Source organism: Dasypus novemcinctus, chromosome 2 (genome assembly GCF_030445035.2).
Source record: "Dasypus novemcinctus isolate mDasNov1 chromosome 2, mDasNov1.1.hap2, whole genome shotgun sequence".
Taxonomy (NCBI): domain Eukaryota; kingdom Metazoa; phylum Chordata; class Mammalia; order Cingulata; family Dasypodidae; genus Dasypus; species Dasypus novemcinctus.
In genome coordinates, this window is record NC_080674.1 from 61281644 (window position 1) to 61308022 (window position 26379).

The 26379-nt window shown below is 39.4% G+C and overlaps 1 protein-coding gene and 2 pseudogenes across 1 annotated transcript in view; 2 read left to right on the forward strand and 1 right to left on the reverse strand.

Moving 5' to 3' along the window:
- DEPDC1B (DEP domain containing 1B) overlaps positions 1 to 26379 on the reverse strand; it is a 167839-nt gene that overhangs the window by 70154 nt on the left and 71306 nt on the right. The gene's annotated exons all lie outside the window — the stretch shown is intronic.
- Positions 11575 to 18124, forward strand: LOC139439812 (FUN14 domain-containing protein 2 pseudogene; annotated as a pseudogene).
- On the forward strand, positions 19129 to 19510 carry LOC101437264 (replication protein A 14 kDa subunit pseudogene; annotated as a pseudogene).

A 26379-nucleotide genomic window follows, 5' to 3' on the forward strand; every position in this document is an offset into this window, starting at 1 on the left:
AGCAGATATAATCAAATTTTCAAAGCATTTTCCCACTGGACAAACTAGGAAAAGCAAGGTGACAGTCTGGATGGGGTTGTAGCAGTGGGAACTAGAAAGAACTAAGATTCTAGACCTCTTTCTCCACAAAGCCTTCTACTTTTTCTATGAAGTCTTCAATTACAGTAGCCCGGAAATCTCTGTTTTCCAAATTACTAAAGCACTTTTGGAGAGTCAGACTTTTCGTTAGATTACTATGTCTTATACATATGAATTGTTTTGTGAAGAAGACTGCAAGCTATTTGAGAGCATAATACATTTCCTTTGGCAAAGTGTATATCCCTGTGTGATACAAGGCTTACAGAATAAATATTCAAATACCTGTTCATCAAAAAATTATTACATGGTTATTAAAAGTGATCATTTTAAAGTTATGCACTAATACTTTGTAAATAATATTCAAAAGAAAATCACAATGATAAATGGTAAATATACTGACTACAAAATTCTAAATAAGCTAACTTAGGTATTAAAAGGAATAGGTAAAAAATCAAGAGTGATTCAGCATTGCAAAATAATCAGCACATTATTTTTAAATTTCATTATAATACTGTTACAGTAATATAGACAAAGTACATCTAATATAACTTTTTAAAGAATCTAAACTTCCAGTTTGCTGGCTCAGAAAAAGCCAAATTTGGACAAGATTTTTCAGGCCTTATGAAAACTAAGTGAGAAGGCATAGGTAAGTCCACATCAAGAATTTGAGTACACAAGCTTACATTCTGGAAGAGGAAGTAAATGCCACCCTTAACTCACTGAAACCTCTGTGAGACCAGGAATTCCCCATTTCTCCCTCTGTCATTGAGGCTTTCCCATCCTACCCTTCTGCCACTGATCCCCAGAGACCCATGCGCAACCAATGGTCAACCTTCTGATCTCCTGTGAGAACAGAGGCCTATGCTACTAATCCCCTCCTCCCTTAAATCCCTAATGGCCCCAGGACAGAATGCATGCCTCAGGCAATAAAAGAGCCACCATCAGTGGCTTGATCAGAAGTAAGTCCTGATCAAGGAAGGAGGGGAAGCGGCTCACTTCCAAAGATAAAGGAGCAGCATGATCTGTATTTTATGTATTATTTCTCTGTAAACCCACAACTTCTCTAGTAATATTCTATGCATGAATGGATGAAGGTCCTGGGATCCCCCAGCTGCAGCCTGGAAAGCATTTTATCAGAGTGGGGGAAAAACACTGTAAGGGCTGGTTAGGTCTATAATACCATTATAAACTATAAAATGATTTAAGTAAGGTTATGTAATCTGATCTTGCAATTTAGCTATCTTTTATAGGCTGGCTATCTTCTGGCTGGCTGGCAAAAGGAAGTGCCTTTGTCTTTTCCATCACACGGCATTACACGTGGTGGCGTCTTCTCCTTTTTCTTCCAGGTTCTTTTGACTTCCAGCTTATGGTTGTTCCTCATGACTTCTCTTTCTGTGTCCAATTTCCTTTGTTCATAAGGACTTCAGCCATACTGGATTAAGGCCCACCCTCATTCAATCCCAATCTGGACATGTCTTTTGTGGGAGACATGATTCAATCCTCAACAGTTCCTCATCTGTACCTCCCAAAGACATGTTTTCCCCATATGCAATATACATTAATTCCATCACAACATCCCAAAGGCTTAAGCCATTTTAGAACAATGTTAAGCACAAAGTCTCATCAAAACCAGTTACGGGCATGTGCCCTCCTAGGGCAAAATTCCTCTCCATCTGTGGACCTATGAAACCTAGAAAACAAGTACTCTGCTTACAATATAAAATGGTGGGACAGGCATAGGATAAACATTCCCATTCTAGAAGGGAGAACTCGGATAGAAAACAGGGGTCATGGGTCCCAAATAAGTACTAAAACTTAGCAGAGCAAACTATTAGATTTCAGGATGGACATTTTGTTCTCCAGACATGACAGAGCAGCAGTCCCACCCCTTCTAAGAGCTTGCACAGGGATAATGCTCTTCCTTAACACTTGAGTGAAGGTTCCATCCTCTCCAAGAATCAGAATGGCAGCCAAGCTCTCTGAGAACGCCAGGGCACAGGCCCCACCATCTTTGAGCACTGGCATGCAGCCTGAAAAATGGAGTGCAAGGCCTTCCCCTTCCAAATGCTGTCAAAGCAGCTGCCCAACTTCCAGGGCCTTGAAGCAGAGGGGCAGACCTGCCCTTTCCATATATATGGATGGGCCCACTCTCTTGGCCCAAGGAGATCTTTTCAGTGAACACTTTTGCTTCCAAGATTTTGTCCTTAAGGTCTTTCTTCTCTAATTTGTCCTTTCTCTGTCCCTTCCCAGGCTGGCAATGGTTCTGATCATAAAAATTTTGCAAAATTCTCGTCAGCTTTGCATGCAGTTCAAAAGTACCAAAACGTCAGACAATAGAACTTTCCACAGATCCTTCCTGGATAACGTCATTTCCAATTCTGTCTTCCCTGAGTGTCTGACTGGATTCATGTTCAGTCACATCCTCTTTAGCAAAGCATTATTCAATTAAACCGTAACATGGAGCCACCTTCTCTAGGGAATTCACTTCCCAAAACCTCAGGAAGGTACCTGAGTTAAGAATTTTCAAAATTATCAGTTGCTGGTTCCTTTATGCTTAAGAATTCAATTCTAAGTTTATCCCTTTCCTCTCACATTTTATTAGAACCTACAAGGAAGAACAAGGCTGTACCATCCACACTTAGCTTAAACAAGTCCTCAGATAAATATCCAAGTTCATTGCTTTCAAGTCCCGCTTTCAGTTCACCATCAGAACACAATTTCATCAAATTCTCTGTCACTTTAAAACAAGGACCACTTTTCCTCTATTTTCCAAAAATACATTCATCATTTTCTCTTAAGGGCTCATCGGAAACACCTTACATATAGATATTTCTACAAACAGTCTCTTCAAAACTATCTAGGCTGGACAACTGGCAAGATGGCAGTGGAGGAGCTCCTAGAGTCAGCTCCTGCTACAGGACAGTTAGCAAATACCCAGAGCTATCTGAAGTAACTGTTTGGGGGCTCCAGGAGATCAGAAGAGCATCCTGTACCATCCTTGAAGGAAGGAGGAGAATGACCATCTGCAGAGAAGATCTGTAAGTAGAGCTCTCCATACCCAGAGGCCGGTGCCCATCGTCCACTGGAGGCAAAAGCCAAATGGGGAGCTATTCCGTGGCTGGAATTAGAAGATCCAATTCCCAAAAACTGGGAGGAAGAGATGGTTGGGCACCACCTTCAGCTACTGATAAATAAAATCAGCCCGATAAAGTATAATCCCAAGAACAGCTAAAGTTTGAAACTGTCCAAGTCAGAAAGATGCCAGTAGCCTCCATCTTAACTCAGTGCCTGGCACAAGGGGAAGCAGGGCAAGAGACTTGCAAATATATGTGTCATGGATATCCCAGAAGGAGAAGAGAAGGGAAAAGGGACAGAAGGAATATTTGAAGAAATAATGGTAGAAAATTTCCCAACCCTATTGAAGGACATAGATACCCATGTCCAAGAAGCACAAAAGACTACATCCAAAAAAATCCAAATAGACCAACTCTGAGACATATACTAATCAGAATGTCAAATGCCAAGACAAAGAAAGAATTCTGAGAACAGCAAGAGAAAAGCAATGCATAACATATAAGGGATATCCCATAAGATTAAGTGCTGATTTCTCACCAGAAACCATGGAGGCAAGAAGACAGTGGTCTGATATATTTAAGATACTGCAAGAAAAAAACTTCCAGCCAAGAATCTTATATCTAGCAAGATTATCTTTCAAAAATGAGGGTGAAATTAGAATATTCACAGATAAACAGAAACTGAGAGAATTTCTAACCAAGAGAATAGATTTTCAGGAAATAATAAAGGGTAGGTGTATTAGTTAGCCAAAGGAGTGCTGATGCAAAATACCAGAATTGCTTGGTTTTTATAAAGGGTATTTCTTTGGGGTAGGAGCTTACAGATACCAGGCCATAAAGCATAAGTTACTTCCCTCACCAAAGTCTATTTTCACGTGTTGGAACAAGATGGCTGCCGACACCTGCAAGGGTTCAGGATTCCTAGGTTCCTCCATTCCTAGGGCTTGCTTCTCTTTCCTCTGTGAGCTTACTTCCTGGGCTCCAACATAAGGCTTCAGCATCAAACTCCAACATCAAAACTCCAACATCAAAAACCTTCAACTCTGTCCTTTGCTATGCCTTTTATCTGAGAGCCCCCACCCACCAAGGGGTGGGAATTCAATGCCTTACTGACAGAAGAGGTTTAATCAAGTAAACCTCTGAACCCAATATAATCTTATATGCCCAGAGGAAAAGACCAGTTTACAAACATAATCCAATATTTCTTTTTGGAATTCATCAATAATACCAAACCGCTACAGTAGGGTAGAGTCTGAAAGGAAAAACAGAAGAGAGAGGCCTGGAAGAGAGTCTAGAAATGAAGATTATATCAATAAAAGTAACTGAAAGTGTCAAAAGAGTAGTGAAATTAAAATATGACAGATAACACCCAAATATTCAGGAATAAACTTAACCAACGATGTAAAGCACTTGTATTCAGAAAACTACAACTCAATGTTAAAAGAAATCAAAAAAGGCCTAAATAATTGGAAGAACATTACAGGCTTACAGATTAGAAGACTAAATATCATTAAGATGTCAATTCTACTCAAATTGATATATAAATTCAACACAATACTGATAAAAATGCCACCAGTCTTTTTAAAATAAATTGAAAACACGATTATCAAGTTTATTTGGAAGTGTAAGTAATCCCAAATAGCCAGAAACCTCTTAAAAAGGAAAAGTGAAGTTGGAGGAATCTCATCTCCAGACTTTAAATCATATTACCTAGCTACAGTGGTAGAAAATAGAATGGTACTAGTATAAAGACTGAAACATAGACCAATGGAACCAAACTGATGGTTCAGAAACAGACCCTTACATGTATGGTCAAGTGATTTTTGACTAGCCTGTCAAACCTACCCAGCCTGGGCAGAACAGGCCATTCAACAAATGGTGCTAGAACTGGATATCCATAGTCAAATGAAGGAAGGATATCCATTTCACACCTTATCCAAATTTAACTCAAAATGGATCAAAAACCTAAATATAAAAGCAAGAACCATAAAAGCTTCTAGAGAAAATGTAGGAAAATATCTTTAAGACCTAGTGGTAGCTGGTAGATTCTTAAAGGAGATAAGAGGAACACTGAGATGGACTACTGATGTTTAATGTATGTAAGAGTTTTAATTAGCTTTACTGTAAAAATGTGGAAATATATAGAGTGGATGATAACACATAGTGAGTAATAGCAGGTTTATAAAAGGGGATGTGGCTGAAAATGGTAGTCTAAGGATATAAATGCCAACTGACAAAATGCTTAAGAATAATCTAGGAATTGAATAGTACAGTAAACCCAGAGGTGGATGAGAACTGTAGTTGATGCTACAGATGCAAGAGTGTCCTTTGTTAGCTAGAGCAAATGTACATCACTATTGCAGGGTAGTGGCAATATGGAGAAGCATGGGAACAATACAACTGGACTGATCTATGGACTGTGGTTAGCAGTAATAATGTAATATTCTTGCATCTATGCCAAAGATGTACTGTGTTGATAATGGGGCAGTTATGGAAAATGTTTGCCAAATGTACACTATGGGCATGGGAATAATCAGATGATATTATCTTATAATCTTTAACAAATGTTTCACCACAGTGTGGTATGTTGATAGAGGGGTGTTTTGGGGAATTCTGCATATGTACATGATTGTTTTGTAAGTTTACAACTTCTGTCATAAAAATATATTTTAAAAATAATAATAGGGAGAGTTGGGGGGAAAATAAACCAAATGTACAATAAGGATTATAATTAATAGTAAGATTTTGACAATATTCTTTCATAATTCGTTACAAATGTCTCACAACAATGCAAGGTGTTGGGACCCCTATATGATGTTATTCATGTCTGCTTTGTAAGTTCACAACTTTTACTATACATTATTTATGTATGTTCATATATAAATGATATAAAGATAATAATAGTAGGGTGCGTTGAAGGAAAAATATTTTGGTTAGTAGTAATATTTTGATGATGTTCTTTAATCATTAGTTTAAAAAGTTTAACAACAATGCAAAGTATTGTTGTTAGGGTGAGGTATGAGAGTCCTGTATGATGTTATATATGTTTGCTTGGAAGTTAACAACTATTACGATACACTTATTTTTATGTATGTTTATATATGAGTGGTATCCTTTAAAAAAATCTTGGCTTTTTTCTATCAAGAACCTTACAATTCTTCCAGCCTATACCTATTACTCAATTACAAATTTCTATATTTTTAGGTATTTATCATAGCAGCACCCTACCTTTTGGTACCAAAAATTGTTTTAGTTTCCAGCTTCTTTAGTGAGTTGGCTTAACAATAGAAATGTATTGCCTCATAGTTTCAGAGGTTATAAGGATTGCTTTATCCCAGGGTTGGTGTCTTCTGACTGGCTGGAAAACTTTGAGGTTCCTTGGCTTTCTCATCACATGGCAATGCACATGGTGGCACATGGCCTCTCTCCCTCTCTCCCTCTCCCTCTCTCCAATTTTCTTTGCTTATAAGGACTGTGACCATATTGGATTAAGGTCCACCCTCATTCTGTTTGTGAACACTAATAACATCTTTAGTGGCTCTAATTACAAATAGGGTCATACCCATAATACCAGGGCCTGGGACCTGAACACATCTTTTGTGGGGGACATGATTCAATCCCCAACACCTCCTAATATATTATAGAATTCACTTGTTATGTCATCTACTGTTGTGTCCCTTCTGCCCCACTGAAATGTAAGCTCCACAAGGCAGCGTTCTTGTCAGTTTTGTTTATTGATGTATCTCCAACAGCTAGAACGGTAACTAGTACATAATAGGTGGTCAATAAATACTTTATGGTGAATGTGTGAATGAATATATGAATGAAGGAATGAGAAAAAATGATCTATCCCCTTCTATGACTAGAGTCAGCCACTTTTGACTAAAATTTATATAACCGGGATTGTGAAATGTTTACAAGAATATTGAGTACTAGAACTCTCATATATTGCTGCTGGGAATGTAAACTGGTACAACCAATTTGCTACTTTCATAAGAAGTTAAACATATATTTACCATATAACCCAGCAATTCCACTCCTGGTCATTTATCCAAGAGACATAAATACAAATGTCCATATAAAGATTTGTACAGATGTTCATAGAAGCTTTATTCTTAGTAGCCAAAAACAATCTTCATGTCCACCAACATGCGAATGGAGAAACAAATTGTGGTATATCCATGCAAATAGAAGGCATGACAATAAAATGTAACAAACTACTGATACATGCAACAAGATGAATAAATCTCAAATCACTATATCACATGACAGAAGCTGGATACAAAGTACAGTAGAATTCCACTGGTCACCTGATTCCATGATGGGGTTGGGGAATGACTAAATAAGAGGACAAGAGAACCTTTAGGGGTCATGAAAATGGTCTACATCATATCTATGGTAGTAACTATATGAGTATTTGTCAAAACTCATTGAACTGTACTTAGAAGCACATTAATTGTAATTTAACAATTCTCAATAAAGTTAACTTTAATAAAGAAATCAGAAACCTAACCATAAAAAAAAAAATTAAAAATCTTGAAACACAGAATCTTAGTGACAGAATGATATAAAGGGCTTTCTTAAACAAGATGCAAAAATTAAATTGACTAAAATAAAAGGCAATAGTTCTTTTCCTTTGATTAAAATCAAGAGAAGCCACAGAATAGGAAATAGTACTTGCAAGCCATAAGATACAAAGGATCAGTATCCGTAATACATTTTTAGAACAAGTCAACGAGAAAAAAAGGGAAAAGAAAAAAATTAGTAAAGGATAGAAAAAGTAATTCACCCAAGAGGAAACCCAAATGACCAATAAACAGCAATAAGATTTCTTTTCACACACATCAGATTAGAAAAAGTGAAAAGTCTGACAAAATTAAATATTGGTAAGGAAATGGTCAAATAAGAACATACTGCTAGTGGGTGGTAATTGTTATAACAACTCTGGAAAGCAACTTGCTATAACTAGTAAATGTGTGAATACCAAACAAGCTAGCAACTCTGCTTCTAGATATAGAGAAAACTATGATTGTTTTTGCAACATAGCAAAATATATGTTAAATCAAGATGGTAGGCACATGGATGTCTATATTATTCTTTGTTCTTTTTAAATTGTCACAATATTTCATATTTGTACTTTTTTACCCTTTTTTTCTTTTTAAATATATTTAAACCGACAGAACACCTACAAAAATAATACAAACTCCATATGGAGAATTCAAACAGACCACCATCCCTAGACACCCAGATCCACCACCCCCAATCCCTGCTGCACCACTCCATTCATCCACTTATCCACCCATTCATTCATCCACCCAGCAATCAATTCTCTGAAAACTGAATGCAGGCCGCACACTTCATACTCCCTCAACACATAACTGAATACAGGTTCCTCCTGTAGCAGCTTGATATTATTTACAAATTCCAAAAATAGGTATTGGATTATGTTTGAGAACTGGTCTGTTCCTCTGGGCATATTAGATTGGATTGGATTCAGAGGTTTCACTTTTACGTGATTAAATAATGAGTAAGGCTTTGACTGGATCACGTTAGTAAGACGTTGAGTCCCCATCCCCTTGGTGGATCAAGACTCACAGAGGAAACAACATGGCAGAAGAGAAAGTTAAGAGTTTTGATCCTGGAGCCAGGGAAGCAAACACACAGAAAAGCAGATATGTGAGGAAAGAAAAGAGGGACCATTAGACATGGCAGAGGCCCCAGGAAGAGACACAAACCATTCACCTGATAGTCTACAGCTGACCTTGTGGAGAGATTAGAGCAGCTGAACCTGGAGAGAAATGAGCTGCAGGAGGGAGACAAGACTTCTCCCAGCCTACTGCTGATATTGGAAGAAGTGGGGATCACAGAGCCTTAAAAGGAAGAGGAAGCCTGAACCTTTGCACATGTCAGCAGCCATCTTGCTGCAACATGTGGCAATTGACTTTGGGGAGGGAAGAAACATCTTTTATGGCTTGATAACTGTAAGCTTCTACCCCAGATAAAAAACCTTTACAAAAACCAACAGGTTTCTGGTATTTTGCATCAGCACGCCTTTACCTAAGACACCTCCCAAGAACAAAAACACACATCCATGCAATCACCTAAAGGCAATCACCAAGTCTAAGCAATCCAACACTGATATAAGGCCCACTCTATACTCCAGTATCTCCACATGTCCCCAGAATGTCTCTCCAGACCCAGACTCCACCCTCAGACCCCATCCAGGACCCTACACTGCACTCAACTGCCATCCTCTCTTCAGCTGCTCCTGCCCTACTCCCTTTTTCTAATTGTGGTAACATACCCACAATATAAACTTTCCCATCTCAACAACATCCCAGTACACTACCCAATGAAAACAACCAAATCCACAATATTGTGACACACCCACCACCTCCCACCACCAAAACCTTCCCACTTCCCCAAACAGAAACCCCACCCCTACCACCCATCAACTCCCCATCCCTCACCTCATCCCCAGAAACCCATGCTCAATCTCAGTCTCCAGCGTCCCGCATATTCCCTAACACTCCCTACAGCCACCACAGGGATGGAGCTCAACATACCAAATCTACAACAATCTCACCTGCCCCAACACAAATACAACTTCAAGAGCACACACAAGCCATGAACCCATACCCCTCCACCCCACCACCTCCAGGCAGTTCCTGTCACAAACCACATGACCACACATGAGCCCTGACTACAGGACTCACTGACTACACTCCACAATTCGCCCTCTAGATCTTGTGGGAAGCAAAAAATGGAGCCACAGACTAAACACACAACAGCATTGACATCTATATTCACCCATGCCAGTACCCTCACCAGAACCCTTCACCACTTCATGTGTGTCTCGAAATGCACTATCCCCAACCTACAGAATTTTTCCCAGCATCTCCCACAGGGTCAGTACAGCAATGATGAATGCCCCCAGCTTCCATTTATCTGGAAATTCCTCAATCCCTTCTGCATCCTGGAAAGATAGCCCCACAGGATGTAAAACTCCTGGCTCGCAACCTTCCCCCTAGCATTTTAAGCCTACCATCCCACTACACTCCTACCTTCACAGTCCTCCAGCAAAAAACTAGCACTCAATCTCACTGAATCTCCCCTGCATGTGACACACAGCCACTCACCACCACCACCACCAGAAACCCCAGAAACCCATTCTAACCCCACAGAACTCAACAATCAGAGCACTATATGAGCCAGGTGTGGGTCCACCTGGGTCTACCCTGCCCACTACTCTGCCCAGATCCACCCAGTGCCCTGGATACACACACTCTCATCCCCCACTAAATATGGGAAGTTTTCAGCCACCATTTCATTGAATACTCTCTACCCCTTCTTCTTCGTCTGGGACTCCCACAGTGTGTATATTGGTAAGCTTGATTGGCATCCCACAGGTTCCTCAAGTTCTGTTCACTTTTCAAATTAATTCTTTCTTCTTTCTGCTAGTCAGAAATCAGAATGAATGATTACAATTGTCTTATCTTCAAATTCACTGATTTTTTTCTTCTGCCAGGTCCAATCTGTGGTTGAACCCCTTAGGGAATTTTTAATTTTTGTCATTGTGACCTTCAGCTCTGTTTGGATCCTTTTCATAGTTTCCATCTCTCTGTTGATATTCTCTTTGTGTTCATCTATCATTTTCCTGATTTCCTTTATTTCTTTGTTCATGTTTTCTTTTAGTTCTTTGAACATATTTGGGATTCTTTTTTTAAGTCTTTATCTGGTATGCCCTAGGTCTGATCCTCTTTATTGATGGTTTCTAATGCTTTAACCTTATCCTTTTCCCTGGGCTATCAAGTCCTGTTTCGTTTTATGTTTTGTAACCTTTTGTAGAAATGTGGACATTTTGCTATTTTAATGTGTTATTGCTGAAATTCAGACTCCATGGAATCTGTTCGTAAGCTTCAATCCAGCTAGTATTATGACAGAGCTGTCCTTGAATGCCAGCTAACAAAAAATTTTTAAAAAGGAAAAAAGAAAACAACTTTCCCAGTCTTTGTTCAAATGCTCTGTTTCAGGGCTATCCATACAATGATGTTAGACAATATTTCCAGGCCACAGAATAGAGGTCTCCATGATCTTTTCTGCATATGTAACTTGTCTGGAGCAAGCAAGAGTGGCCCTAGGAATTCCCCTGTTTACATGATTTCAATTGTCCCCTCTTCCCTAGGAAACAGTTTCCTCATGGTCACAGGGACTGCACTGTATGGCCGACAGTCACCAATCCCTTGCCCCAGGCAAGGATAACATGCCTACTTTCCTACAGTATTCGGTAGAAGAGCTCTCTGAGCTGCCCCCTATATGAAGGAAAAGCTATGGGATGGCCAGTCCCTCAGGCCACCACCAGACTGGGCCAGACATACATGCTTCCAGTATGTGAATGAGGGTCTCTCTGCTCCCTCTGGAAATGGGACGAGAGAAACACACTGGAAGCATGGATCAGCCCCTCTCTGAGCAGGTGAGGGGCGGGGGAGAGGCCGGCCATGGTGTTTGAGATGTTATCACTTTTAAATACCCTTTTTCTTGACTTGGCACTCCCTCTGTTACTGTTTTCTAGAACCCTGAGAAGGGCATTTCTGTCAGTACATGCTAATTGTTCAAAACTTCTGAGAGGATGGGACCATATTTGTACTTTTTTTAAAAAAAAGTTTTAAGTCCTCTGAGAAAAATACAGGCATTGCAAAGACAATAATTTAAATAACCTAGTAAATTAGTTTATATTTTCTTTCCTACCAGAAAGTAGGCTCCAAAAATATAGCAATTTATCTGTCTTGTCACCTGCCATATCCCAAACACCTAAAACAAAGTTTGCATACACAAGGTACTCAAATATTATCATGGAGAACTGATCTATTAGAAATATCACTTATGTCTTTGAAAAAAGAAATATGAAGGGAGAAAGCCTTTTTGCCTCCTTCTTCCCTTCCTACTTCATATATTATACAGTAGCAAGTCAGCAAACTTTTTTATAAAGAGCGGGGTCATATATATTTTCAGCTTTGTGGGCCATATGGTCTCTGAGGCAACTATTAAACTTTACTGTAGATAATATGTCAATGAATGGTGAGGCCAGAGACCAGACTGGGAATGCTGACCCCTGGTAGAGAGTGAGGACATGATGCCATCTTATAGCCAACAGGGGAAAAACCTCAGCCCAAAGCTGAGGACAGCTTTGCCTAGCTCTATAATAACATTGTTAGGCCAACCAATTCTGAGCCTTTTACCATCAAACTTCTTGTTAAGTAAACAACAAATGTCCTTATTTAAAACAAAACCAAAAAACACATGATATACAATTGCTGCATTATGTAAAATCATTTTTAAAATAAATTTTTAAACCTATCCACAAATTTTCTGATAGTTTTAACCCATAAAATAAAATACAAAGGTATTCCTTATTAATCTTATTTTTATATTTCCTCACATTATATCTTCAGTACAACATTATTTGCCCAAATGAAAATGAACTGAAACTATTCAAGGAAGACTTCTGGAGAAATTTTAAAGTATTCAACATTTAAGTAGGATAGTGGAAGTTCCAAAACTTTTCAATAATTTTTAGAATTTCAAATTCTGAAAGCAGTAATGTTTACTTAAAATTTGAAAATTTATGCTGTTCTTTATTTCTTTTAGTACAATATTTTGCTTCAATTTTATCTTTCAAGGTTTCTTTATCAAAACTGTATGCAGCTGTTGCTTTTGGGAAGATGAAGGATTAGAGAAGCAGAAGGCTAACTTCTCTCCCGGAAAAAATAGTTACAAGATAGGCAGAGACTGTCTGCTCTGGAGCTCAATGACATCAAGAGAAGGTTAGAAACCACCTAGAAGAGAGAAGAGTGAAGGAAAGGAGTCTCAGTTGGCTGAAAAGTCCTGAGTAGAGCTGCAAAAGCAGCAGCAGGCACCCAGCCTCACACCAATGAAGCAAATAGCGGTCTGCAGACTGCAACTGCTGTAAACTACAGAGGCTGTGGACTGAGAGGGTTGTAGGCGTCCTCCTCCCAGGAAGGGGAAAGGCAGGGACACAGCCTACAGCAAATTCAGACTTTTGCCAGCAAGCGTGTTCTGATGCATTGGACATTGTTTGCCCTGAGAGCAGGCAGGAAACTAAAGATAATTTGCTTTCTCAAACAACCACCCTACAGCCCTGGGCTGGTTGCTGAGGAGGCAGACGGAGGGAGAGTGTGGCCAACCAAGGGTGGAGAGCAGCTTCTGAGAAAGTTTGTGAGGCTTGTCCAGCCCTGAGGACATTGCTTCTGCACCACCCACCGGCCCAAGGAGTTACTCTAAATGTTCTCCACTGCCCCCCCCAAACACCTGGGGTCTGAGCTGAGAGGCTGCCAAAGAGTGCCATCTGCTGGGCAAACCAGAAAAGTATATGAAAAGGGAAAAGTAATCAATATAGGAGGCAAGCAGGTGTCTTTACTGCTACCCTTTCCAAGGCTTTAGGAAACTGGCCTGCACCCCATTACTTGGCCCTTAGCTCTGGGTTTGAGCACTTAAACAGGGGCAATCCTAAATATCTAGAACAAACTGAACCAAGAGTCAAAGAACAGTGGTAGCACACAGCTACTCAACAGTAAATCCCTAGGCAAGAGAAAGAAACTGAACATCACAGTAAGCTCAGCATCAGAATTGGATGGCTAGATATCAGCAAAAAATTACAATCCATACTAAGAAAAAGGAAGATATGACTCAGGCAAAGGAACAAATCAAAGCTCCACAGGAACTGAAAAATCTAACCAATGAGTTTCATACAAATCTCCTTATCAAATCAGGAAGTTGAAAGACAGCATGGCTGAAAAAATCAAAGGCATAAAGAAAAAACAGGAAGCAGATTTGGCCCAGTGGTTAGGGCATCCGTCTACCACATGGGAGGTCCACAGTTCAAACCCCGGGCCAACTTGACCCGTGTGGAGCTGGCCCATGCACAGTGCTGATGTGCACAAGGATTGCTGTACCACACAGGGGTGTCCCTGCGTAGGGGAGCCCCACACGCAAGGAGTACACCCCGTAAGGAGAGCTGCCCAGCATGAAAGAAAGTGCAGCCTACCCAGGAATGGTGCCGCACACAGAGAGCTGACACAACAAGATGACGCAACAAAAAGAGACACAGATTCCCGTGCCGCTGACAACAACAGAAGTGGACAAAAATACACAGCAAGTAAACACAGAGAAAGAACAGACAACCGGGGGAGGGGGGAAGGGGAGAGAAATAATAAATAAAATAAATAAATCTTTAAAAAAAAAAAAGAAAAACCAGAAATCTTGGATAGAAAAATAACAAAGCTTATGGGACTGAAAGACAAAGTAAGTGAGAGTAAAAAATACAATAGAGGGATACAGCAGCAGATTTGAAATCATGGAAGAAAAAATCAGCGACATAGATGAAAGAACAACTGAACTTGAAATGAGAGAAGAAAAGAGAGAGAAAAGAATGGGAAAAAATGAGTAGGGGCTCAGGGAGTTGAATAACAACACAAAGCACACCAACATATATGTTATGAGAATTCCAAAGGAGACAGGAAGGAAAAAGGGGTAGGAAGAGTATGTAAAGAAATAATGGTCAAAAATTTCCCAGCTTTCATGAAAGATATAAGTGTCCAGGAAGCATGGTATACTCCCATTAGAATAAATTCAGGAAAGCAGATGTGAATCAAGTGATAGAGTTTCTGCCTACCATATGGGAGGACATGGATTCAATCCCTGGGGCCTCCTGATGAAAGAGAAGAAGAGAAAGTGTGCCTGCACAGCACACAAGTGCCCACATGAGTGCCTGTGTGGTGAGCCAGTGCCCACACTAGTGCCCACGCAAGTGCCTGCGTGGTAAGTCAGTGCTCCGTGCAAGTGAGTCATGCAGCAAGATGATGATGCATCAAAAAGAGAAACAAGGGGAGAGTCAAGGTGAAGCACAGCAGAAACCAGGAACCGAGTTGGTGCCATTAACAGGGAACCTCTCTCCCTATTAGAGACGTCTCCAGGATCGAATTCCGATGAATCCTAGAGGAGAGAAAATGAGAAGAGAAGACAACACAGACAGCAGAAACAGCAGGGTGGGAGGAGAGGAAGGGGAAAAATAAATAAATATTAAAAAAAAAAAAGAGTAAGTCCAAACAGACCTCCCCCCAAACACATAATAATCAGAATGTCAACAGCCATAGATAAAGATAAAATTCTAAAAGCAGCAAGGGAAAAGTGAAACATCAAGGGGATGTCCAATAAGACTAAGAATGAATTTTGCTTCAGAAACCATGGAGGCGAGAAGGTAGTGGTATGATATACTTAAGGTACTGAAAGAAAAAAACTGCCAGCCAAGAATTCTTTATCCAGTAAAACTGTCCTTCAAATATGACAGTGAGTTTAAAGTATAAACAGATAAACAGAAACTAAGAGAGTTTGTAAACAAGAATCAAGTTCTGCAGGAAACACTAAAGGGAGTTTTGCAGGAAGAGGAGAGGAGAGGGGAAGGAAGGAGTGGGGAAGGAAGGGGAGGGGAGAGAGAAGCTTGGAAGAGAGAGAAGCTTAGAAGAGAGTGCAGAAGCGAAGACTATCAGAAAGGGTAACCAAAAGGTAAAAAGATGGAAAAAATGAGATAGGACATATGAAAGCCAAAAGATAAAATGGCTGAAGTAGGTAATGACGTAAGAGTAATAACATTGAATACTAAGGGATTAAACTCTCCAATCAAAAGGCATAGGCTGACAGAATGGATAAGAAAATATGAGTCATTCATATGTTGGCTGCAGTAGAATCACCTTAGATAGACCCAAGGATGCAAATAGATGGAAAGAGAAAGGTTGGAAAATTATATTTCATGCAAAAAGTAACCAAAAGAGAACAGACGTAGCTATACTAGTGTCAGAAAAAACAGACTTTAAATGCAAACAAAAGGGAAGTGGATGTGGCTCAACACTTACCACATGGGAGGTCCAAGGTTCAAACCCAGGGCCTATGACCCATGTGATGAGCTGGCCCACGCACAGTGCTGATGTACGTAAGGAGTGCCATGCCACACGGGGGTGTCCTGCGCGTAGCGGAGCCCCACATGCAAGGAGTGCACCCCATAAGGAGAGCCGCCCAGCAAGAAAAAAGCTCAGCCTGCCAAGGAGTGGTGCCACACACACAGAGAACTGATGCAGCAAGATGACGCAACGAAAAAAAGACACAGATTCCGGGTGCCACTGACAAGAATACAAGCAGACACAGAAGAACACAGCGAATGGACACAGAGAACAGACAACTGGGGGGCGGGAGGGGAGGCAGGGAAAGGGAGAGAAATAAATAAAAAATAAATAAATGCAAACAAAAGTTATAAGAGATGCAGAAGGCCATTATATATTAATAAAAGGGACAATCCAACAGGAAGGAATAAAAGTCATAAATACCTATGTATCTAACCAGCGTTCCCCAAAATATATGAGGCAAGGCTCTGGCAAAACTGAAGGGAGAAATATATGCTTCTATAATAATGGTTGGATGCTTCAACACTCATAGCAATAGACAGAACAACTACACAGAACATTAACAAGGAAACAGAGAACTTGAACAATATGATAAACCTTACAGACATACACAGAATACTGCACCCACGATCAGCTTATACATTCTTCTCAAGTGCTCTTGGATCTTTCTCCAGTATAGACCACATGGTAGGTCACAACACAGCACTCAGTAAATTCAAGAATATTGAAATTTTACAAAGCACTTTCTCTAATTATAATGGAAGGAATCTGGAAATCAATAATAGGCAGGAAAGGGGGAAATCTGCAAATATATGGAGGCTAAACAACATACTCTTAAAAGATCAGTAGTTCAAAGAAGAAATTAAAAAAGAAATTAGTAGATATCTTGAAACAAATGAAAACGACATAGCAAAAGCAGTGGTAAGAGGGAAATTTATAGCCCTAAATGCCTGTACTAAAAAAAAATAAGAACTAAAATCAAAGAACTAACTAAACAACTGAAGAAACTAGAAAATGAACAGCACCCAATCCCAAAGCAAGCAGAAAGAAAGAAATAACAAAGATCAGAGCAGATATAAATGAAACTGAGAACAAAAGAATAGAGAAAATCAACAAAACCAAAAGCTGGTTCTTTGAGAAAAACCAGCAAAATTGACAATCCCTTAGCAAGGCTAACAAAGAAAAAAAGGGGGACAATGCAAATAAAGGAAATCAAGAATGAAAGGGGGACATTACAACTGGCCCCAAAGAAATAAAAAGAATTATAAAAGGATAAGAGAAACTACATGCCAACAAATTAGACATCCTAGATGAAATTAACTAATTCCTAGAAATGCACAAACAACCTCCACAGACTCTACAAGAAATACAGGAACACACCAATCTCATCACAAGCAATGAGACTGAATCAGTCATCAAAACTCTTCCAGCAAAGCTCTTCTGCCTTGGCTGTGGGAATGGAAACACATGTGCTGGAAGGTACCTGAGAGCAGTGACTATGGCATGCCTTGTCAAGTCTCCAGTAGGAGCCTCTGAGGGTGTCCTCACGAGACAAGTTCGCCAAAATAGCCATGTCCAATCAAGGAAACTTTGAAGGAAATTTTGAGTCACTGGACCTTGCAGAATTGGCTAAAAAAGCAGCCATGGTGGCCCAAGCTATTCAGGCAGGAATCTGGACCCTCTGCAAAAAAGTATAGCTTGGAGACCCAGCTGTTAACTGGAGGTGTCACTGGATGGTGCACAGGTTTCATATCCAAAAGACTGGAAAGTTGACTGCAACAGCTGTGGAAGATAATTTTTTCTCCTTTAGCTTGCAAACCATACTGTCAGCAAGTAGGGAAGAATATGAAAAAATCCAAGGAGCAGCTGAAAATCCTTAAGAGCAACCAAATACCTACTGAAGTCAAAAGCAAAGCTGAGGAGATGCTATCATTTGTGAAGAAAAATGTTCTCATGACTGGGATTTTTGGAGGCTTTCAGGTTGGGAGGGCATCCTAAGGAGGACGGCTTTCATTTTTTGTCTGTTTTTCTTCTATCATTCATCAACATCAGTTGTGTTTTTCCAGCCAGCAGCCTCCACACTCCATCATAGGACAATGAGTCTCTCCTCCTCCTCTTCTCTCATATCTTCCTCCCTGCAGTGGCAGAGCTGAATGGTTTTCTGTAGGCATCTTTTGGTATAGGTTAACTGTTATGGCCCTAATTTGAGCTTAATGGTATTGGAAAAGACAATAGACATTACCATACACTCCCCCTCTTAGCTAATCTATAGGTCAGCAAACATGTTTCTTTCCTCCCTATGCTATATATCACAAGATGACTCACCATGGAGGATGAATGAATCCTCAAAGTTTGTTCCAAACTGTTGATTTGGGGGAAAAAAATAACAAGCACATAGATATCTTGTTATAGGTTGCATGGAAAGGAACTGAATATACCTGCCTTTAAGCATGAAATATTTTGGTATATCTGTGTCTACTTTCTTCTTTACTTGGTAGGTTTTAGACTACAGAAAGAGAACCATTCATACCTGTTATTATTATCCTATCAAAATGACAGCATAAGCACTATAATTGAACGTTTTGAATATAAAACGAACCTCTGCTGAAGGTGTGTGCTGTGCTGAAGGTATTACAGTTGGTGGGAAGGTCTTTAAGAAGTCAACCAATAGAAATACAAGGTGGAATGCCCAGACTTAGGGAATCATTTAGGGGCATGAAGATACTGTCCACAGGATGTTTTCCACCATGCACTTCGTGGCTGTTTCAGAAGTGGTTTATTAATGGTAGATTGGGATGGGAAGAAGCTCTCAGGTTTACATTTCATAGAAAAGCTTTGAAATGAAGCCACAGCACTTCATACCAAGTCCAGTATTTCTTTATTCTCTAAGCACGAAATTTAACATTTAAATTAGATTCTTTAAGATATAACAATTCATGCACTCAGAACTGAGAAAGAGAGCACGTAAGAAATTTCTTCAGGTGAGTCTTGCACCGGTAATCATGGTGAACGTGATGGAACTGCTGAAGTGGCGCATCAACACCAGCATGCTAGCTCAGTTCATCGACCGGCCTGTATGCTTCGTAGGGAGACTGGAAAAGATTCATCCCACAGGGAAAATGTTTATTCTTTCAGATGGAGAAGGGAAAAATGGAACCATTGAGTTGATGGAGCCACTTGATGAAGAAATCTCTGGAATTGTGGAAGTAGTTGACGAACAAGGCAACTATCATGTGTGCATCTTACATCCAGTTTAAAGAAGATAACCATCCTTTTGATCTTGGACTCTACAATGAAGCAGTGAAAATTACCCATGAGTTCCCTCAGTTTTTTCCTTTGGGGGTTGTGCAGAATGATTGACCTTGATGAATCTGTTATGATTGTGAATGAAACACATTAAAGACTGTTAAGTTTCTAAAAAAGAGTCTGGAGGCTGGCAGAAGGTTTGCCCCCATGCACAACTGAGCAGAGTCAGAGAGACAGATAAAGCAGATACAACCCCCAGATATTGGTTCCTTTGAGGGCTAAAGAGACCCATGGGAGTTATGGTCATGGCCGATGGGGTTAACTACCAGGGCAGATGGCCCCTCTTTGGAAATGGTGTTTATGTGTGATGAATCTGGACTCAGATGGGATCTCCCTTCATAAGACTTTCATGCCAATGTGCTGGAGGTGCAGTTAATGTTGGGGTTTAAGATATATTTAGGGGATTTGAATCTCTGGACTGACAATGTGATAGCCAGATCCTGAGCCTCAACAGACTCCAGCACCTACAATCTGATTTATTGGACTTACCACACTCAGCTAAGATGGAGTTGAAGAAGGACAACCACCACACCATGGAGCCTAGAGTGATTACAACTGAAAATGGGAGGATTGCATCCAGCATCCATGTGGAATCTGAGCCTCCTCTTGACATAGAGGTGCAATGGACACAACCAATCCAATGTCCACATAGAAGAGGTGGCATTGGAATGGGAAAAGTGGACATAGTGGACGAAGGGTATGGGGAAAGGCAGGAAGAGATGAGAGGTGGAGGCGTCTTTGGGACATGGAGCTGCCCTGGATGGTACTTCAGAGGCAATCACCGGACATTGTAAATCCTCACAGGGCCCACTGGATGGAATGGAGGAGAGTATGGGCTATGATGTGAACCAATGTATATGAGGTGCAGAGGTGCCCAAAGATGTACTTACAAAATCCAATGGATGTGTCATGATGATGGGAACGAGTGTTGTTGGGGGGGGGAGAGGGGGGGTGGGGGGATGGGGTTGAATGGGACCTCACATATATATTTTTAATGTAATATTATTACAAAGTCAATAAAAAATAAAAAAATTAAAAAAAAATAAAATAAATATACTTTTCCAAAAAAAAAAAAAAAAAAAAAGACTGTTAAAAGAGGAGGCCTCTAATGTTTGAAGGAGAGATCCCTGTTATTTCTAATATTTGCTCTTTCTAAAAATCCATTTATCTAACTTTATATTTCAGTCCAATTTTTGATGGAACTGGTATATTGGCATTTCTCACCTAAGGAGTAACAGTTCTCTTATAAGAATTGCTTCTCTTTTGTAGAGTCAGATTAGATCAAGAACAAACCAATTGTCTGGGTTTAGTTTTCTATGATGATAATAAAAATTAAAACAATGTAAAAAAAAAATTTCTTCAAATCAAATGTAATCTGCTATCTCATGATGACTTCATAGTCTTAAATTTTTCTTTAAAATAAAAAGTTTTTACACATACACTTAGAGAGACTCTTAAGACACTTTGTTGAAATGTCCTGTCTACAAGTATAAGCTTCCTGAGGGCAAGGTTTGTGTCTTTTTTATCAGTATATATACAGGGCGTAACACTTAATACAGTTACTCAATATTTGTGGAGTATATTTATGAATGACAACATCATAGAAAGGTATTTGGGAAAGCTGTTGACCCAAAGAATTATGAGCTCTGAGAAAGAAGAAAACTCACTAAAAAAAGTTAGTTTTACATTCATTTAATTCTTAAACTTGCAAGTGATCCCTAGTGTAATGTATGTATATTTCTAAGACCGTAAGTTTAAAATGTTTGCCGTTTAACCTATCTTGGGAATGTTGTATTGAATTTGAAAAGTTGAACCTACAAGTAGATATGTATAAAGTTTTAGAATTCACTTATTTGTATTTTCTCTTTAGTGAATTACAGTAATATTATAAGGTAACATGAACTACTTGTAAAATTTATGAACCATCCTAAAATCATAATGGTATATGCAAAAATAACAATAATAATAATAATGGTATGTGCTTTTTTGCTGCATATTTTCTATAAGAACTTAAATTTTTTTCACTTACTATTACTGAAACTTTCAAACATTTATAAAAATAGAGAAAATAGTATTATGAACCCCATGTATCCATTTACCACCTACAACAACCATCAAATTGTATCCATGTGACCCTGTCCTAATGAAGATGGTGGAATGAGATGATTTAGGGCCCTGTCCCCCCACAGAAGCTTTGAACAAACAACAACTGGAAGAAATCTCCTTCTCAAAGCTCCAAAAAACAGTTAAAGGACTGTAGCAACAGGAGGCAGTAACAAATCATGAAAAAGTTTACTTAAAAGTGGTAGGGGAGCACATGTAGCTCAGTGGTTGAGTGCCTGCTTCCCATGTACAAGGTGCTGGGTTCAATCCCTGGTACCTCCTAAAACAAAGCAGTGGAATGTTGAGGTGCCCTGCATGGCCCCTCCCCCACCACTCACTGGCTCAGCCTGGAGCTGGTCCATGCTCCCAGTGCAGAGATATGGATCTGTTCTGGAAAGAGCAAAGTAACCCTTGTGCACATATTGGGAGCATGTGTGTCTGACCCAGTCTGTCGGTGGTGGCCTGAGGAACTGCCCTGACTATAGAAGGCAGTTCACAGAGTATTCTTTCAGAACACTCTGACAGAACAGTCAAGTCACACTAACTACGGCAAGGAACTGCTGGCTGTAGAACATAGAGTGCAGTGCCTGGGACTGTGAGGCAAATTTCCTAGGGAAGAGGAGACATACAGAACTATCCTAGGGCCATATGAGCATACCCAAGACAAAATGCAGGCGCAGAAAGGATCAGACTTTCTATGAGCTAGGCTCGCAGTTCATTGTATGGATAAGCCTTGAAGAACACTTGCCCAGGTCAATCTGCAAAGACTAGGAGAGGTGTTTTCTTTTTCATAATACTACTGGATACAAGGTTAAAGAACAGAAGCCTCATAGTTTAAATTCCAGCAACAACATATCATTCAAATATGAAAATATCCAGGTTTCAACAAAAGACTACAAAACAAACAAACGGAAAGTGATGGCCCAGGAAAAAGGCAAAATTAAAGCATTAGGAAACATGCAATGAGAAGGACAAGACTTGGAACCACCAGACAAAGACTTTTTAAAATGGTCTTAAACATGCCCAAAGAGCTATAAGGAAAACACAGACAAAGAACTAAAGGATATCAGGGAAATAAAGATGAAAACAAAGTGAATATCAATAAAGAGATGGAGATTACAAAAAGGAACCAAGCAGAGCCAAAAACCACAGTAACAGAAATTATATATTCCCTAGAGGAATTCAACAGATTGGAGTTGAAAGAATTGGTGAACTTGAAGATAAGTCAATTGAAATCATCCAGTCTGAGAAGGAACAAAGAATGAAGGAGAGAAAACAGAGTTGAGAAACATGTGGGACACCATCAAGCATTCCAATATACTCTTGTGAGAATCTCAGGAGTAGAAGAAAAAGGGACAGAGAGAATAGTCAAAGAAATAATGGCTGAAAATTTCCAAAATTTAATAAAAGACATGAATATACATATCCAAGACATTCAGCATACTCCAACAGGAGATACCAAAAAAGACCCATGCTGTAGCATGTTATAATCCAACTGTCAAATGCCTGAGGTAGAGAATTCTGAAAGCTGCAAGAGAGAAGCAACATGGTACACAAAAGTAATACTCAATAAGATTAAAAACATAAAGCCAACCAAGTACTTAAAATGCCAGTCAAGAATTCTATAGCTGGCAAAACTGTCTTTCAAAAATGAGGGTGAGTTTATTCCCAGATAACAAAAGTTAAGGAAGTTTGTCACTACTAAACTGGCCCTAAAAAAAGATGCTTAAGAGAGTTCTCCAGCTGGAAAGGAAAGGATAATAGACAATTGATTGAAGCCACATGAAGAAATAAAGATCTCTGGTAAGGGTAATGACAGGGGTAATTATACTGTATTTTTGGTTTATAACTGCAACTTTTTATTTCCTACAGGATCCAAAAGGTAAATACATAAAATGTACTGATAAATTAGTGGGTTTTAACATAAAGGTGGGAGGAAAGAGGGGTGTAAGAACATAGTTTGTATATACTATTGAAGTTAAGTTGGTATCAAAGCAAAGGAATTTTTTATAGATTTAGAATGTTAAATTTAAGGCCCAAGTACAAAGAAAATATCAGGTACTGTGCAAGCTCATAGAGACAGAATAAGAATACAGGTTGCCAGGGGCATAAGGCAAGGGGAATAGGGTGCTAATACGAAATGGGAGTAGGGTTTCTCTATGGTAAGATGGAAGAGTTTAGTAAAGGCAGTGAGGATACTGCAACATAATAAATGTGACATATGAAAAACAATATAGACTATAAGCTTCATAGCAATGTTAAATTTATTGAACTTGGTAACTGCATCTAAGGTATATGTATGTGAATATTCTTGTTCCTAGGGAAGGTATATAGCAGTATTGTGTACAAGGAATACGACGTATTCAACCTGCACTCAAGATTTCAGAAAATGTGTTGATAAATAGACAGATGGATAAACAGATTGATTGTTAGGATGATGGATAGATGAAATGATATGACAAATGTGGTAAAATGTTAAAATTGATGGATCTGGGTATCTGGGGGGAAAGGGGTATGTTGCAGGTCTATGTGTGCAGTGTGCTTTATTTTTGTACCTGTTCTGTAAGTTTGAGAGTATTTCAAAATAAAAATATAAAATTTAAAACAAAAAAAATTTCCAACAAAGAAAAGTCCAAGATCAGAAGGCTTCACAGGTAAATTTCAAGAAGAATACCAATACTGTTTAAAGTCTTCCCAAAAAAATTGAAAAAGGGGGAAAACTACCCCAATACATTTTATGTAGCCATTGTCACCATAATACCAAAACCAGATAAAGTTATTACAAGAAAAGAAAATTACAGACCAATCTCTCTAATGAACATAAATACAGAAATTCTCAATAAAACAATACTTGCAAATCAAATCCACCAGCATATAAAAACAATTATACATCACAATCAAGTGGGTTTTATTCTTGGTATGCAAGGATGATTCAACATAAGAAAAGTAATTAACTTAATACACCACATTAACAAATCATAGGGGAAAAAAACATGATCATCTCAATTGATGCAGAAAAGGCATTTGACAAATTCAGCATCCTTTCTTAACAAAACACTTCAAAAGATAGGTATAGAAGCAGAGTTCCTCAACATAATAAAGGGCGTCTATGAAAATCCCACAGTAAATACGGTATTCAATGAGGAGAGGATGAAATATTTCCCTCTAATATCAGTGTATTAGTCAGCCAAAGGGGTGCTGATGCAAAATACCAGAAATTTGTTGGTTTCTATAAAGGGATTTACTTGGGACAGGAGCTTACAGATACCAGGCCATAAAGCATAAGTTACTTCCCTCACCAAAGTCCATTTTCAAATGTTAGAGCAAGATGGCTGCTGACATCTGCAAGGGTTCGGGCCTCCTGGGCTCCTCTCTTCCTAGGGCTTGCTTCTCTTTCCTCTTTGTGCTTACTTCCCAGGGCTTCAGCTTAAGGCTTCAACATCAAACTCTGACACCAAAACTCCAACATCAAAATCCCTTGCATCAGGGAAGCAGACTTGGCTCAATGGATAGGGCATCCGCCTACCACATGGGAGGTCTGTGGTTCAAACCCCAGGCCTCCTTGACCTGTGGGGAGCTGGCTCACGCACAGTGCTGACGCACTCAAGGAGTGCCGTGCCACACAGGGGTGTCCCCCATGTAAGGGAGCCTCACGCGCAAGGAGTATGCCCGGTAAGGAGAGCCACCCAGCACGAAAGAAAGTGCACCCTGCCCAAGAATGGCGCCGCACACTTGGAGAGTTGACACAACAAGATGACGCAACAAAAAAGAAACACAGATTCCTGGTTGTGCCACTGATATGGATAGAAGCGGTCACAGAAGAACACGCAGTGAATGGACACAGAGAGCAGACAACTGGGGGTGGGGGGTGGGGAGAGAAATTAATTTTTAAAAATTAATCTTTAAAAAAAAAAAATCCCTTGCATCAAAAGCTCCAACTCTGTCCTTTACCATGCCTTTTATGTGTAGTCCCCACTCACCAAGGCGTGGGGACTCGATGCCCTAATGATGTGGCCCAATCAAAGCCCTAATCATAATTCAATCACACCCAGTAATAGACCAGATTACAAACATAATTCAATACCATTTTTGGAATTTATAACCATATCAAACCGCTACAATCAGGAACAAGACAAGGATGTCCACTGTCACCAGTTATTTAACATTATGCTAGAGGGTCGAGCTAGAGCAATTAGGCAAGAAAAAATAATAATAAAAAGTATCCAAATTGGAAAGAGGAAGTAAAACTACTATTCACAGATGACATGATCCTATATTTAGAAAATCCCAAAATATCTATAACGAAGCTACTGCAGCTAATAAATGAGTTCAGCAAACTGGAAGGATACAAGACCAACATGCAAAAATAGTAGCATTTCTATACACTTGTAAGGAGCAAGCTGAGGAGGAAGTCAAAATAAAAATTCCATTTATAATAGCAACAAAAACACTCAAATATCTAGGAACTAATTTAACCAGGAATGTAATGGATCCATATTCAGAAAACTACAAAACACTGCTAAAAGAAATCAAAGAAGACCTAAACAAACAGAAGGACATTACATGTTCAGGGATTGGAACACTAAACCTCATGACGATGTCGATTCTACCCAAACTGATTTACAGATTCAATGTAATACCAACCAAAATTCTAACATCCTACTTTACAGAAATAGAAAAGACAATTACCAAATTTATTTGGAAGGGAAATGGTTCCCAAATAACCTAAAACATCCTAAAAAAGAAGAGAGAAGTCAGAGAACTCATACTTTCTAACCTTGAAGTGCATTATAAAGCTACAATGGTCAAAAGAGTATGGTCTTGGTATAGATATAGATACATTG